Below are 16,355 nucleotides of genomic sequence, written 5' to 3'. Positions count from 1 at the left end.
CCATCAGGGTACAGAATGGTTTCAGAACCATTTTTGCCAATATCCATTATTTTTCACGTTATTCTAGGTTATATTTCATGGACTATCCAATTCCCTAAAGTGCTTACATCCACTTGGAGTTTTTCCAGAATTCCAAGTTTCCATCAACCCAAATAATTCAGCAGCATGTGCCAACATCACTTGCTTGCTCTCCTTGGCCTCTTTCAAGAAAGCAATGAAATAAGTCAGTCAGAGAAAGACAAACACCATTTGATTTCACTCGTATGTGGAATGAGCAAACTGAACTAACAAGCAAAATAGACACAGACTCATAGATGGAGAGAGATGACAGCTAGTGGGGGGAAGGAAAGGGGGTGGAGGGTTTGAGCAAAGAGGAAAAAGGACTCATGGACATGGGCAACAGTCAGTGATGGCTGGGAAGAGCAGGGTATAAGGGGACTAAATGGTAATGGAAAAAATACAATAAAGATCAAGAAAAGAAAAGTAATGACTAATGAAGAGAAAACTACTTCCTCTATTCTCCCTCTGTTCCACTGTTCCCTCCTCCCCTGCTTCTCTAGGACTTATTCAATACAAATAATCTTATTGTTAAATATTTGCAGAAAATATTAGAAATTTCCCTATGCTTGAGAACACACCTAACCAGCCACCTCTCACACTTTTGAAAATTTCATGCAGATTAAACACATTCTATTAAGTCCTTTGCATGAGATTTCAAAAGCACATTGAGCCAGGTTTTGATTTTATCTTTTTTTTCCTCCCAAACGTGGGGCCGATGATCACTCACAGTGCCTAGTGTACATTTTTTTAATTAAATGTCATCATGTTAGATTTTAGTTCATCACAAAGCTTCTCTTTGAATCCTGGATCTAACACCTGTTTGGGCAAATTATTTAACTTCCTTAAGTCTCATATGCAAAAACGGGGAAAAATACCTCATGAGGTTGTTAGAAAAAATTAAATCTGTGTACGGAACTTAGCTTCTGGAATGTAACTCTGAATGGTAACTACAATTCTTATTTCTAAAAATGTCAGGAAAAAATATCATTAACCCCCAAATAATAAAAACTGCATGTCTACACTTGATGTATAGTTTAGACTTAATATTACCGCCCCAAAACTAGTCTGGATCATGTAACATGAGAATGTGATTTCCTTGAACGCAGGGACAATAGCTCGTTCATGCCTTGTTCAGTCCTCGTAGCCTTTGCATGTGCAATAGTCCCTTTATATATGGAGTACATTCTAAACTCTTTAAGGTGGCACTCGAGGCCCTCACTGCTATGACTCTAGCGTGCACATGAAGCTTGTTTCAGCGGCATCTTACTTCACCTTCCCAATTGCGTAGCAGCCCGGCCTTTTGGCAGGCTTGACTGCAAGCACAGCTCCAGGGAGGAGGTCTTTATTGGCCTTGGACAATCAGTGTGATTCTACCTTCCTCAACACAGCTTTGGTTCAAGAACAGGAGAATCTACAAAGCCTACGCTGAGAATGGAATTCTCAAGCTAAGGTGTTAGTTTCAGGTATGAGTAGGTGACTTAAGTCAACTAAACCAAGAAGAAACACGTAACGTTGGTTGACCATTGAATTAAGAGAATCTTTTTCTCATGAGACAAACATAAGAAAGCATGCAAACTTGTTGCTCTGGATGGCCATTCTTGGACAAAAAGGGAGTTGATGCCCTAGAATGCAGAGCACAGAAATGCAAAGAAACTGTAACTGAAAGACACTTGTTTTCATTTTTATTTCTTTGTTGACGTTGTTGAAGCATTGGGTCATCCCTTACCCGCAGTGTATTTAACCCATAGATTTCTTTTAGTCCACCGGAGCATTCTTTTACTTGCAGTCAAACGTTTATGCACCCCCCAGTTTTCTAGAGCAATGTCTATTAGAGCTTTCATAAGTGTTACGGCCCAGCTATCATCCTCAAAGACCTCATCTCATATCCTGCCTCTCTATGCTTTTTGAAAGCATCTCCCTGCATCAAAACTTATTTCTTCCATTATGTTACTCACTCATCCAATTCCAGCTCATGTATATTTGAACTTGCAAATCATCTCATAGTTTGTGCCACAAGTATAATGAGCTGCCTTTCTCTCTACCTCCCTTTGTCCCCACCTGCTGGTTGTTTTAGTCACTTGTGGGGTGAGCTGGTACCAAGTTGGTCTTTCTGTCTTACCACTGTACTCAGCACTAGCTTTACATCCAAGTACTACTGACTGCTGACAAGTCAAAACAGGTGGCTGGAAAATACATGAACATATTTAGGAAAATGTATTAACAATGCATCTATCTAATTGTTAATGGTGAGGAAATTCTCATGCTTTGGACATCGACGTGTTAGGCACTATGTTACAGGATTGGACATACTTGTATATGACATTATTTAATATTCATCATAAGCTTGGGGTTCTTATCCTTATTTTAAGATCAGAAAGCCAGGACTCAGAAAGGTAAGTACTTCACCTCAAATCACATAGTTCGCAAGCGAAGAAGCCAGAGTGAGAAGTAAGGGCCAAAGTCTTCACTGGGATAAGGTCACCCAGTGTGTGTCTGTGCTCACAGAAAATCAAGATGTGCTGTCGGACCAGCAGGCCCAAAGATCAGTGCAAAATAACACTGAGTTTTATGCGATCCGCTGTAGTTTAATTGATCCAGGTTTAAAGAACTGAACATTTAAGAGAGGAAATTCACCAGAGCAACTGCATTAATTGCCCTAGAAGAAAAAGACAAGATCTGTCCAGAAAGTATCCAGCCATATGCTATGAAAAACAGAGACATTTACTGAAGAAGATACAAGAAACTTTGTCCATAGGACAATGACGACTTCCACTGGATGACTGGGCCTTTGTTTCTGGATCACAGCCATAGAGTGGATTCGTGTCTGGCTGTGACCTTTTTGAGGAAACCTGGTTTATGGGTAGCGGTTTGAATCAAGTCATCAGCAACTGCAGCACAAGTTCCTTCTGCTCTGGTAGCAGATGCTGCAGAATGAATTTTTCCACCACACGTTTCATGCCAAGATCCCGCATCAAAATCTCAGACACAGTAGTTTTTGGAATCCCCAGATAAGCTTCTAGTTCTCACACTGTCACTTGCCAATATTGTAGATTGCAGCCCGTACACGTTCAACGTTCTCAGGTGTTCCGCTTGTTGCAGGCCTTCCAGAATGTGGATCACTTTCAACAGATTCTCAACCACCTCTGATGCCTTTGTGCCACACTTGTATCTGTGCTGCACTCACTGCATTGTCCCCACAAGCCTTCTGAATCATCTGAATCGCTTCCATGGAGGAATGTTTGCGCTTAATGCAAAATTTGGTGCAGATTCATTGCTCTGCTCACTCAGTCATTTTGCATATGACGGCCACACAGTACACATGCTCGCTCAATGGCGTCTACCACCCCCACTGACTAGTACAATGAAGTCAGCATTGTTCACACATGCACATTCCAGTCCACTCTCCTTGGCTGCCAAGTTACATTGATGTTGTGCAAACTATTCTTATTATATTAAGAATGGCTGGACAGACCTCCTATATTTCAAACTGCTATCTTGAGTTCACTTATTAAACAAATATTCATTCAGTGCCTTTTATGTGTCACACTGTATTCTAGGTGCATGGCTACCACCGCCCCCCTCCCCCAAGTTCCTATCCTCTCACACGAATTTGATCAGTGCAGGGCTGTTACAGACTTGTCCACACAGGAAGTACTAATACATCAAAAGTTAAATAATAACGAAGTATTTTAAATGTGAATATAATTCTTTGATTTTTGAGGCATCTTAACATTTGTCAATAGTGGAAATATCCATACAGTGGCAGTTTTATATCAACATTCTTTACATTCATTTGAGAGAAGTGATTCACGGAGGTTGGAGTTAGAATCACTTGCCACTTTCTGTTCCCACATACTAGGAGTCAACAGAGTGAGCTATCCATGGAGGGTGTTTTCCAGGCATGCCGAGGGCAGAGTAAGGGAAAATTTCAATGTAGTAGGTAAAGCAGGAGACCCACACCTACAGCCTCATTTTGCCCTTACCTGGGGAAAGGTCTAATCTGATTGCTTCTGCCATACTCCCTTTCTCATTTGTTGGTCTTTTTTCCCTAAGATTTCTAAGAAGGGCAAGAAAAACAAGTCAACATTTACTCCAAATTCTCTTTCCTTAGAGAATTAATTATCTAGACCGTCTTGAAAATCAGGCTCAAAGTTACAAGAAAAAAATTAATAAACACAAAGTTTAGGATACAATTAAATCTTACATGGAAGGAGAAGTAAAAACAAAATACTTAAAGTGCAAAATATAAGATTAGAGATATATTTGAAAAAAATAGCAACAAAATTTCTGCAAAAAAATTCTACTACGTCCCCAAACATTAATTCATCATCAGCAGATTTTTTTTCCCTTCTAGCTCTAATAAAAACGCTAAGCTTTTATTTTGAATGATACTGATTGCAAAGCAGCCTTTTGATTAAATCATTTCCTCTGGAAAGATGCCATCTACTTAACAAGGGTGAAAGTATGACAGGGGGAAGCAGAAGGTAAATCTAACCAGAAAAATACATGCCAGTGACACATAGCAATTGAATTTTATATGTATAGGCTTAAAATTGAACAAAATCGATGTCTCTCAAAACTAGATTTGTATGAACAACGTCCTTCCAGTAAAAGCCCGAGGTCTGATATTCTCCCTTTGACGGTGCTAGCCAAGGAACTGCAGATTCACTGGTCATGGCTAAGTAGTATTCCCTGGGGGCAAACATGGTCAAACAGCCCCAACATCATGTCCCAGTGCCTGAGTGCACCATTTTCTTGTGGAAAATACCATCCATATTGTGACAAACTGATTCTGAATGAACTGGCTTTGGGTTTTAACATGAAAAAATTAGAATGCAAAAATCACATTGTTGATGAGAATAAGAGAAATGAGGATTCTCAGAAGCCGCTGGCAATAATTTTAACTAGAATACTCAGAGAACAAATTTTTCACACATATAAAAAAATCTTTAAAATAAGCCTATCTTTGACTTAACAATCTCACCTCTAGAAATTTATCCTAAGAAAAAAAATCAGAAAATTCTTAGACATGTATATATTTCCATCCATTGAAATACTATACAGCAGTAAAGACAAACCAACTATTGTTATATACCTTAAAATGGATCAATCTTGGAGGAAAAAAGCAAGTGGTAGAACAATACATACAGGTAACTTTTTTAAAAAAATCACGAACAGGCAGAACCAAACAATACATTAATTTAGGGTACCTAGATGTCAAAGCTATAAATGAAAGCAAAGGGGCACTAAAACGACTCTGAAGATAGTAGTTAAATCTGGGGAGATCAGGTACTCAAGGGGGAAATACGCATGCAGCTCAGATTTAGAAAAAACTAAGGTACAAAAATCATAATTTTGTGAAATTTTGATTCTTCTTCTATAAACAACATCACAGCCCTGATATGAAATGTATACTCGATAAAGTGGTTTTGAAAACAAAAGCTGTCCTCTCAAGGTTTTAGGGAAAGGAGCCCCTCCCTATGAAAACATTCAGGGGGAATACATTTTTTTTTTTTATTCTCATGCGGAAAATATCTATTGCTGCTACAAATGTCATTTCTTGCTCAACGGGTTTGCTCTGCTAGCTTGTTACAGGAATGTTAAGTCGTCTGTAGGATTCTTCTTGTTAGAGGTAAAGGGATCATAAGATGCATATAAACCATAACGGAACATGTAAGGTAAAGGGCTATCTTGTGGCAATATTTTTAACGACATCTGTAGTGTCAGTAGTTCATCTGTCTTTATTGTAGCACATTGTAGATGAAAAAGGTCTAGGCACAATCCAGCCTGAAACATGTCTGCTCTTGTTAGCATCATACGCCATTTGAAAAACCACAGTAGACGGAATAAAAGCAGAAAGATGAGAAACAACATTAGGATCGAGGGTTAAGTGCTCCATGTTAAACAAAAGAAGATATATAAATGAAATGGGGATTTTTCAGGACAGTACAATTAGTTTAAAATAGTCTTAGAAAAAACACAGAACAAACATGAAATGGTAAATTACAACAGAAAAAATATAGGGAGATAAAATTTGACTTTAAGATATATGTAGGAAATTAAAGTGCAAGTAAGTAAAGCTATAACTAGTAAGTATTATGTATAATTTCACAAAAATTATAAATTATAATTGTAGTAAGTAAAGAGGCAGGAGAACTCCTATCAAGAAGAAAGAAGAAGGTTACAAAAAGGTAACAAAAACTTACACAATGGTGAAAATGTCCATGCAATTTTGGAATGATGTCAGATGAAAAGCTGAAAATAGAACAGGAATAGATAAAGGGAAGTAAATAATGACAAAAGAAAAGGGACTTGAGAAGAGTCGCAACTTCAGTGTAGCATGAAATTGAAACATGGCAAGAGGATAATATGAAATTCTGAAAAGGCAAATGACAAAAGCAAAAAAAAAAAAAAAACCCAAAATGGTTAAAAAACAAGGCAAAGATGAAAAGATTTTGGGTGACTCTGAAGGATTAACTGAACAATACGTCATTATAAGTTGAAACATACAAATGAGAACAAATGTTTGAATTCTACAAAGAAAATGAATAATGAGGAGCTTCAGGAAGATTTTTTAAAAGCTGAATAAGATAAACATCTCACTCAAAACTCAAAAAGAAACACATGGGAACAAATGTGTTTGCTTTAATGGTAGGTCAAAGAGCAATAGAGAAATTGCAGAAATGCTTTTGAAAAGATAAAAGTCCAACAGGAGGCTGAAATGAACGAGGGAGGGGGAAAAAAAAGCTTTCTGAGAGAAGGAACTTCTGGAGAAGGGCACCTTTCTCAATTATTTATCTCCTTTCTGAAATTAAGTTGTTATCCGATGCTGATACAAAGAATGCTACTAAATTGGAAACAATATCAAACACAATTAAACAGTTTAGGATATTTTTAAATATGAGCAATAAATACATTCAAAGAGAATCAGATGCTAAAGAGAATCCTACAAATGTGGGTGGCTGAAACATTACTGAACATCACAATTTGAGACAGAGAGAAATTTGGACCGACCATTCCATGGCAGTACCTGATGCTTCCAGTTTACCAGTTCACTGCACCTTGAAAACATGAAATACAATGAATGGCTGCTACCACTGGACGTGGAGCCCTCTAAACTACTTCACAGACCCCCTCCCACCCTTGAACATATGACTGGACTTTAAATTCCCATGTTTTTATAACTATATTATGAGGTGATCTAAATATAGGGAAATATAGGAAATTTAGGTAAACCAAAATGGGTAACATAAAAAGCACACTGGAAATCTGAAGAAACAGACACACCAATATGTTATTTTTATTTGATAAAATAGTCACAAAAAGTATTAGTAAATAAGAGAAGAAACTGAAGCTGAGTGATAATGATTGTGAAAAAAAAATCAGGAAAATTGCTGCATAGGAAAGCATCCCTTTCAAAGTTGGTAAAATTTTGTTGAATTCAAAAGTTGTCAACAACCTTGTTAAATTCAAGGGAGAGTTCTCTGAGAAACAGCTTGGAAAATACTGAAGTCAGTTTGGAAAGTTAACATTTTGAGATCCTAAAATTCAATCATTGAAAAACTGCCTACGGAAAGACTACACAACATCTGAAGGCAAAGCAAAGCAAAGCAAAGCAAAAGATCAAAGAAATATCACCCTTCAGTCTGATAAGAAGAAGCTCGATAATGGGAAAGGAACGGATGGTTTGAAACCATGCCTGAGATGACGCAGGGCTGTATCTCTGAGTACGTGAACATCGAGCTGAATCATTTTCCACAAGCTTATGTGAGCTGTCTCGAGCTCCTCAATTCAAGGAGGTCACTACTTTTACCATCTAGTTGGCAGAAACTGCGAAAAGTCATCTTCAAATTGTATAAGCCTTGAAGAGAAAGCTTTATTGAGGAAAAACCCAGGAAGTTGCCATTCAAAATGTGCCCCAGTTAAATCAAACCACATATTCATTCCCATTCAGTCCGAGTTATTTTGATTTCCACCTGGCAATTTTGGCCCTCCGAAGGTAGCACAGGCCTGTTGGGACCAGAACCCTAGTGGTCTGACTCTCATCCAGTGACTGGTTCGGCTTCACCACGAATAAATCAGGCACCGCGTGTGCGGCCCATCGTTGAGCCCTGGGTCTAGAAAACTATGTGTATGAGCAAACAGGATCTTAGAGACTCAGGATGCTAATAACGTTATTTAAAAAGTATTCTCATTTTAAGTTGTTAAAATGATCCTTACAACAACCTTATGACATCTAGAAAAGGAATGCTATTATCCCAATATCTCCAAAAAGTAAATAGGTTCAGAAAGGTAAGAAAGCTTTTCAAGTTCATGAAGTGCATGGCAATGCATATGAAAACCTACATTTTCCCTAGAACTTTAAGCTACTCCAAAGTAACGGATTCCCCATACTTACCCATTCCTGTCTCAAAGTCGCGAATTCGATTCTGAACAAGAGAGTGAACATCTTAATCTGAAGAATTTGCATTTGCAGCATTTTAAAAGAATACAGAATTGTTCTAAGTAGGTATTTGTTTTAAATCAGCATTACTAATAAATTTATTTGTGTATCTGGCATTTGACCTTTTTTTTTTCTTTTTGGTCAAGAAACTCAAATCCCAGGTGGACATATTTGTTAAACACTGGGTGGCCCTTTTCTCTGAGCTCAGCTCCAGGTCCTTCCTCTTTCCTTGGCTACTCGAGTTCTAACTCGCATGCTCCACAATTTGTACATCGCCATACTCTTGGAAGCAAGTTTCTTATAGCGCAAAGAATTTCTTTAAATGGTGTAGTATAATCTAACAACTTTGCACACTGTTTAAGAAATATAGAAAAGGGCAGCTTGCCCTCATTGCTCTCATTTGCTTCTTAAATGCCAAACCCATATACAGTAATATCGTTTTATAGAGTGTGGGTTTTTTCCCCTTGGCATTAGACATAACATTACTTTTCAGTGGCATAAATTGAAAACAGAATCACATTACCTGACAAATTTTCAGCAATTTTCCAATACTAAATGTTACTAAGTCCATTAGTACCTGTATATTGAATTTGTTTTATATGATTTTTTTCTTCTCCCCTATAGCCATTGGTAGAAGAAAAATGCAAAGTGAAAGGAAACTAGTTTAATCAGTTAGCACAGAATGTAGCTTTCCTTATAAAAAAAAAAAAGTCTTGCTCTACATTAGTAATTTTGTAAAAAAAAAAACCTCATAGAACATGTTTAGCAACAGGTTTCCAAATTACCTCTCTGGACATTTGGAGGATTTCTAGAAAACTGAATATATTCATAGGATTTTTGGAGTATTTTTTAAAGACAGGAATCCTGTATCTCTCTTCTTTTTTTTTATTATTTGAGCACAGACTTTGTCCTCATAGGTTGGACCGTACTTAGGAATCATCATGGACAGTTATCACAGTGGAATGGTGGCATCATTCACAGAAACAGTTGAAAGTTACATGTGGATGAGGACAGGGTAGGGAACGAGATGTTCTAAGTTTTGGATGAAGAAGCTTGCAGCCAGAACATAGAGGAAAGGGCTGGAGAAATGGCTGATGCATACTGAGTTTTGCATATCACTGATAATCGGCGAGGGGATACAGCAGGCACTCAGTGTTTGTCCTAAGAGCCGACAGACAAGTACATGGCTCTGTCACAGCACTTCCTCTTTACTATAAAGGGTTGAGTCAAGCCTGGGGATCATCAACTGCCAGTCTGATGGTAATTCTGACAGCAGCCTGAGAAATGGGTAAATCAAATGGCTCTGAGGGTGATGTGCTAGCAACCACTGTCACTAGACAGGAATCAAATTGTTTAACCTGTACTACTTATCCAGGCCGAGAACTGGTCCTGGAGAGGGTAAGTCCTCACAGTGACCCAGAACTTTAATACAATTATGGGTTTCAACCCACACCTCACAGCTTTTTAAGGAAGTTAAATATGGCTGAAGAATATTAAGTGGCTCTAAAATTTAAAAAAAGATAAATTGTAGGAAAAGAATCATAGTTTCAAAAAAATGCATTTCTAAAAATATTTCTGAAATTGCAAACTTCATTGATTTTTAAGCAGCTTTACTTCTTCAAAACGCTGAGGGAAAAGTCTATTGGTTTTCTCTGTTTTATTTTACTTTGCAGAATAATGCTGATTTAAAAAAAAAAAGTCATCACAATTGCCTAAAGTTCTGTGAAATAATGATGTGGTGTGGCTTCTAGCTAATGGTCCCAGTATATTTGTAAAGCAGAAGATTTATTCTAGAAGTTGTTACATAAATATCAGCAGGGTAGATTTCTTTCATTTATTTTGCATAATTACATTGAAAATAAATAGTTCTAGCATTTTGAAACCAATGCAACTGCTGCAGGAGAATGTCTTTTTATATTCATGGAAACATCAGTATACTGCGAAGACATGTCTTGGTAGGTCAAAATTATTTTGGATATCCACTTACCATCACAAATGAGAATTAGGGAAAATAAGACCCGGTGTAGATAGAAAATCAAAATGGCACTCGAGTAATGGAAAGTGTCCTCTAAGTGTCTAAAGTTCATATTTGTGCCTGCTTTCATTACCCATTCTCAATGGAAATAGAAAGATTTACCCTTCGGAAGAAATATACACAGACATTTAAAGATGAAAAAGTACAGTCAACTTACAACAATAAAAAACATTTTTCAAAACTGCTTTCTATTTTTTACCTAACTTTACCTCATTAGTTCTCACTTACATAGATGTACAGACCCCTTACAGTCTGATCCCAGCAATCTATCTCATAATTAATTTATAGAAAAGTACGTACTGTCAACCTACATCGGCAAACATCAACTTTAAGTGAATCAACAGTCTTCCCTTATCCTAAGTGAGGTTTTCCTTGAAAGGTGACGCCAAGCTTTCGGTCCCTTTCTTAGGATTTATAAATATGATTCTGTTTCTAAAGGCAAATTCCTATGATCCAACACTTCACTTAGCTTCTGTCCATATTTTACAGAGGACCACAGACCACCCAATCTAAACTGAGGTCGTTTATGAAAAGAAAGCATAACATGTCTCTGAAAGTCTGTAAGAGTTGAGGGGTGCTAATCTTTGCCTTCTTGATGCCAATATTTGCTCACTGATTTGCTGTTGACAGAGATTGTCATATATTTCCAAAGTTGTTGATAAGCTTTCATAGTTTAAAATAATTCTCAGACCTTCTTTTCTTCTTCGACTTGTCTATTGAATTATCCAGAATTTTTGGTGAGTGTATTTTCAATTCGTAGGCTGACATATATTTACCTACCAAGTATACAATGCCTGGGACGCCTTTCGGTAAAAATAGTGGGGTAGGCAAACTCTGCGCTTGCCTCTTCCCTTGCTCACATCAAATTACAACTAAACCGTAGGACAATCACCATTGAAAAAGACCTAAATACTAGTTGAACAGAATTCCTATAACTAAGGATTTAAAAAAGTCGTCACATTGAGACTGCTAAGTAGGACAGAGATGAGGAATGGGCGGGTCCTGAACCCATGGCCTGGTGATTAAGAATTGGGAGAACTATCTCAGCTGTGGAGTTTCCTGAGGAGTAAGGGGGTAGATCCCCATACCAGGCTCCCCAGCCTGGGGCCCCAGTGCCGAGAAGAGGAGTACCTATAACATCTGGCTGTAAAAACCTGCAGGGATTGTGCCCAAGAAAGACAATGGGTTGCAGGAAACCAAGGCACACTGCTCAGATAGTCCTAAAATTCATATGGGACCTCAAAGGATCCCAAATAACCAAAGCAATATTGAGAGAGAAGAACGAAGTTGGAGGTATCACACTGCCTGAGAGCAAACTATACTACCAGGCTGTTGTAATGAAAACAGCATGGCACTGGCATAAAACAGGATGCTCAACATCACTAATCATCAGGGAAATGCAAATGCAGGGAAATACAATGAGATATCACCTTACACTTGCCAAAATGGTTATCATCAATAAATCACCAAACAGGTCTTAGTTAGCAAGGATATGGAGAAAAGGGAACCCTAGTGCACTGTTGGTGGGAAGACAGATGGGTGCAACCACCATGGAACACGATATGAAGATTCTTCAAAAATTAAAAAAAAATAGAACTACCATATCACCAAGCAATTTCACTTTGGAGCATTTTTCCGAAGAAGTATGAAATACTAATTCTTATATATCCCTATGCTCATTGCAGTGTTATTTACAATGGCCAAATATGGAAGCTGCTGAAGGGTCAGTCCATTGACAGAGGAATAAATAAAGAAAATGTGGTACATATATACAATGTAATATTACTCAGCCATAAAAAGAATAAAATCTTACCATTTACAACACCATGGATGGACCTAAAGGGTATTATGCTAGATGAAATAAGTCAGAAAGAGAAAGAAAGATACCGTATTATTTCACTTGTATATGGACTCTCAAATACAAAATAAATGAACAAAAGAAGCAGAAATAAAATCACAGGCACAGAGAACACATTGATGGTTGCCAGACAGGAGGGGAGTTGGGGAGATGGGTGAAAAAGATGAGAGAGATTAAGAAGTTCCAATTGCCAGTTATAAAAACAGTCACAGAGAGGTTAAGTACAACATAGGGAATATAATCAATAATACAGTAACTATGTAGGGCATCGGGTGGGTCCTAGACTTAGAGGGGTGATCGCTTTGTAAGTTATACAAATGTACAATCACTCTGTTGTACACCTGAAGCTAATATAATATTGTATGTCAATTTTAATTGAAAATTAAATTTTTAAAAAAGTATACAGTGCCTGGGTTCCATGACTAGGGGCTTTGTGAGAGTAGGTAGCACCAAACGTTTGGGAAACAGCTGAAAGTTTCCCTAGTGTTTACTTCCTAAAATACATCTCAGAAAACGGGAAGTCAGATGTTGAATACAAGTTCTCCATTATGAGAAAAGTTAATGAGAAAATAAATGGTGTTTTCAATTACCCCGAAGAAAATACTTATAACACAGCCTCAGCAGTCTCCCAGTTCAATGAAATCTCTCTACAGATTTCTCCCTAGCCTAATGTATTACTGTCTGAAATATTCCTAGGGATATATACAGGCAATAGCTCACCATCATAAAACACTAAGATGCAGAAATCAAAACAGAGACTTGGAAAAAAGATTCAGTAGAGGGTTCCTTAATTATTACTGAATACCAATGGTTGGTTTCAGATTGCATACTGGAATAAGCTCTCCCAAGCCTGCTTCTAAAACTTTCCGTTTAATAAAGTTTACTGGTGGTTTATAATTTCCTGGCATTTCACAATGGTATTTGCATATTAGCTGGTAGAAAGTATGTTAAATTTCTTTTAGGAAGTTTATTCAAACAGAAGGCAGAGATTATTTTATTTCACAAATTGGTATAGGAGGTGTGAGCGTGTTTGATAATTTCTGGATTGGATTTTTTTCTGATTGAACTAAATGAGGGTAGTCTGCCATCTGGATCCCTGATTAAATAACAATATAAAAATCAACACGGGCAGCTGAATTCAGGTGACTGGTCTTTGCTTCAGGAATCTACTGCCATGACATCCCCCCTGTGATGGTTAGAGTATGTACACACAATTGGGTTTCACAATATAGCTTGCATTAATCAATGGGATATCTAGTTTTCTTCCAACTAATGCAGGAGGCTTCATCCTAAAAGAGGATACTAATAATGCCTTTTTTGTTTAGCTTTCAGCTAAAGATGTTCCTTGTAAAGGAAAAGTCAGGAAATGAGAAACTGACAACTGCTGTGATTTTGTACTAAAAAGCAGTTTCACAATATTTCCTGATAGGGGTTCAGCTTTAGTAAAAAGTCTTACCTACCGATATTTGGGCAGAACGCAGGCAGAAGGAAACTAGTCCCTAATGTAAGGAAGAACAGTAACCCGAACATGTTAAGCAATCTTTTATTAAGGCAGTCCCAGGGTAAAAAAAAAAAAATCCTCATGAGAGATAAATTTTATCATGTACAATTTAGGTTTCCGGAATTTTTCATGCAAATTTTGCAGCCCAAAGGTTTAGTATCGCCTCATGTCAGCTTCTGAACAAAAGATCTTTTTGATGATTTCACAACAACTTTCCTCTTAAGTAGCACTTGGAAATGATACATATATAGGCTCACAATATGTGTATATCAGGCAGAAAGAAGAGCTAAAGTTTAATATGCCCTCATTATGAGGATATGATCTATTTAACCACATATGCCATTACTAGGAAAACTCAATGTTTAAAATGCAGGCTGTTGGGTCATTTCATTTGGTGCCCACAGGAAGCATTATTGCAACATGCCCAATAAATTGCAACAACCCTATCTTCTTCAGATCATTATCTGTATCACTGCTGGTAATACTCTGAAAGAGAGCAAATGGGTCTATTCTCATCTCTCTCCATTTGCTGTTCGGATGATCAGCAATCAGAGTAACAGATGCAAATAAAGATATGAGAAGGGTTATACACAGAAATCCACCTACCTGTATGTCAGAACTCTCAAAGTGGAGAGAATTGCCCGTGATGTTAGTTCTTAACATAAAACTGGAAGTAATGGAGCGCTTACTATACATCATTGACACGCAAATCTATTCATGAAGGAAAATAGTCTCATTTGGCCCCTTAAGACATTGACACGGAAGATTCGTACATCTATTTTGTAATAAGCTAATTACATGTAATTATGGATTCTAAATGGATAGTTATTATTTAGACTATCAATTTAGTTGAGTAGTTCTAAATAAGTAATTGACACCTTATCATTAAATAATATTAATAATCATAAACAGCTGGAAAGTTTATAGATTATGTTTAACAGTTCGGTTATATCTCAAGTGAGTATTTTAAATATAAAACTGACAGATCAAAGAGACAAGCATTATTATTATTATTTTCAACATACATTGTATCATAAACCAAGAACAATTATTTTAAGGAAGGCACTATGGCAGCTAAATCAGAACAAAACAGCATACATTCTGTGTCTTCTAAAAACTAATTCATAGAAATATTTATACAGTTCTGTAAAGATGGATGAACAAGAATGTGTGTCAAAACATTAACTGTAGAGGAGAAAAAAAATATATAAAATTATATATATATATAAATGTTATCAATGAATATTGTGAAATAACTTATGGACTACCTAGATATTGCAACACTATATGGGAATGTAGGGATGAATAGGAGGAGGTATATATACTCTAAAATTTATACACATATATTTTTATTTTCTAAATAACTCAGCTATATATGTGTACACACACACATATATCATTAAGACTGTAACTAATGTTACCCTAAGTCCTACCAGTTTAATATATTCCAAGTAAGACATTGATAAAAGTATCTTAATGAGATTTTAAAAATGAAGTTTCTAGCTGATATCAATGTAGCCTTTTTCTTAAATTATATTAGTTTTCAGGGAATTATACTCAATGGTCCACCAGACTTTCACCTTCTGAAATCAGATGGTGTTCCCATTTTCTCAATATTCTGCCAGTACCTAGTAGAGCAATGTGAATCCCAAACAAACATTCCTTATCTGTGCCTTAAGTCAATTACACGACAGGTTAGAAAACCATGCAGCCAATTCCGAAAATCAGCAGGGCACCATACACAACACTAAAGCCTTGGCTAAGATTCCAAAAATGCATGCTATTCTTGGTAAGAAGCAAGCTCATACCAGTCACCAAATATTGGGCTATCACTATCTTCTCCAGGGTCTACCAAAATTAGAAGATTTTCCTCTCTGAGGATACTTAGCCTGAGAACCTGAACAGGAAATATTCTTTGTCTTCCTAGGAATACAAAACATGAAATTGTATCCTGTAATGCCCTAAGAGTAAACAGGTTTCAGTATTTAAAAATTACCTGTAGGGAATGTTTGCTCTAGCAAAGATGGAGTAATATAAGACTGGAATTACCTTCCATCTAGAAACATTGAGAAATGGACAAAATATACGAAACAATATTTTTCAAGACACCGGAAGTCAGGAAATGAAGGGCAATGCTTCCTGAGAGCACATTGAACTTGACAATCACCCCAGCTTACTGTTGGAGAGAGTTGCCAGACTGCAGCACAGGAAGAGAGAGACCAGGCCAAAACTCGCAGAAGCCCTGATTTGAGGAGGTTGTGCTGAGCATATGGGAAGACTGTGAAAGACAGAATGTGCAGGCCAGAGTATTGGGGAAGAGGGAGCTCGCGAGGGGAAAACTACATGAATCTATGGCTAGTACCTCTCACTTTGGGCAAAGCATGACTTGTGTGTGCCTGCAAGCTGTGACCAGGAAAAATACAGCCTACAAGGGTTAGAGGAAAAAAATACCCAGTGC

The 16,355-nt window shown here is 37.2% G+C and overlaps 1 protein-coding gene across 1 annotated transcript in view; it reads right to left on the bottom strand.

Annotated features, from left to right (window-relative positions):
• The window catches only part of LOC139441028 (teneurin-2-like), a 2,123,458-nt gene that overhangs the window by 533,157 nt on the left and 1,573,946 nt on the right, over positions 1-16,355 (bottom strand). The window lies entirely within an intron of this gene.

The sequence above is a fragment of the Desmodus rotundus genome, chromosome 6, assembly GCF_022682495.2.
Source record: "Desmodus rotundus isolate HL8 chromosome 6, HLdesRot8A.1, whole genome shotgun sequence".
NCBI classification, from domain to species: Eukaryota; Metazoa; Chordata; class Mammalia; order Chiroptera; family Phyllostomidae; genus Desmodus; species Desmodus rotundus.
Note: the sequence above shows the minus strand (reverse complement) of the source record. Positions and strands in the feature narration are given on the sequence as shown.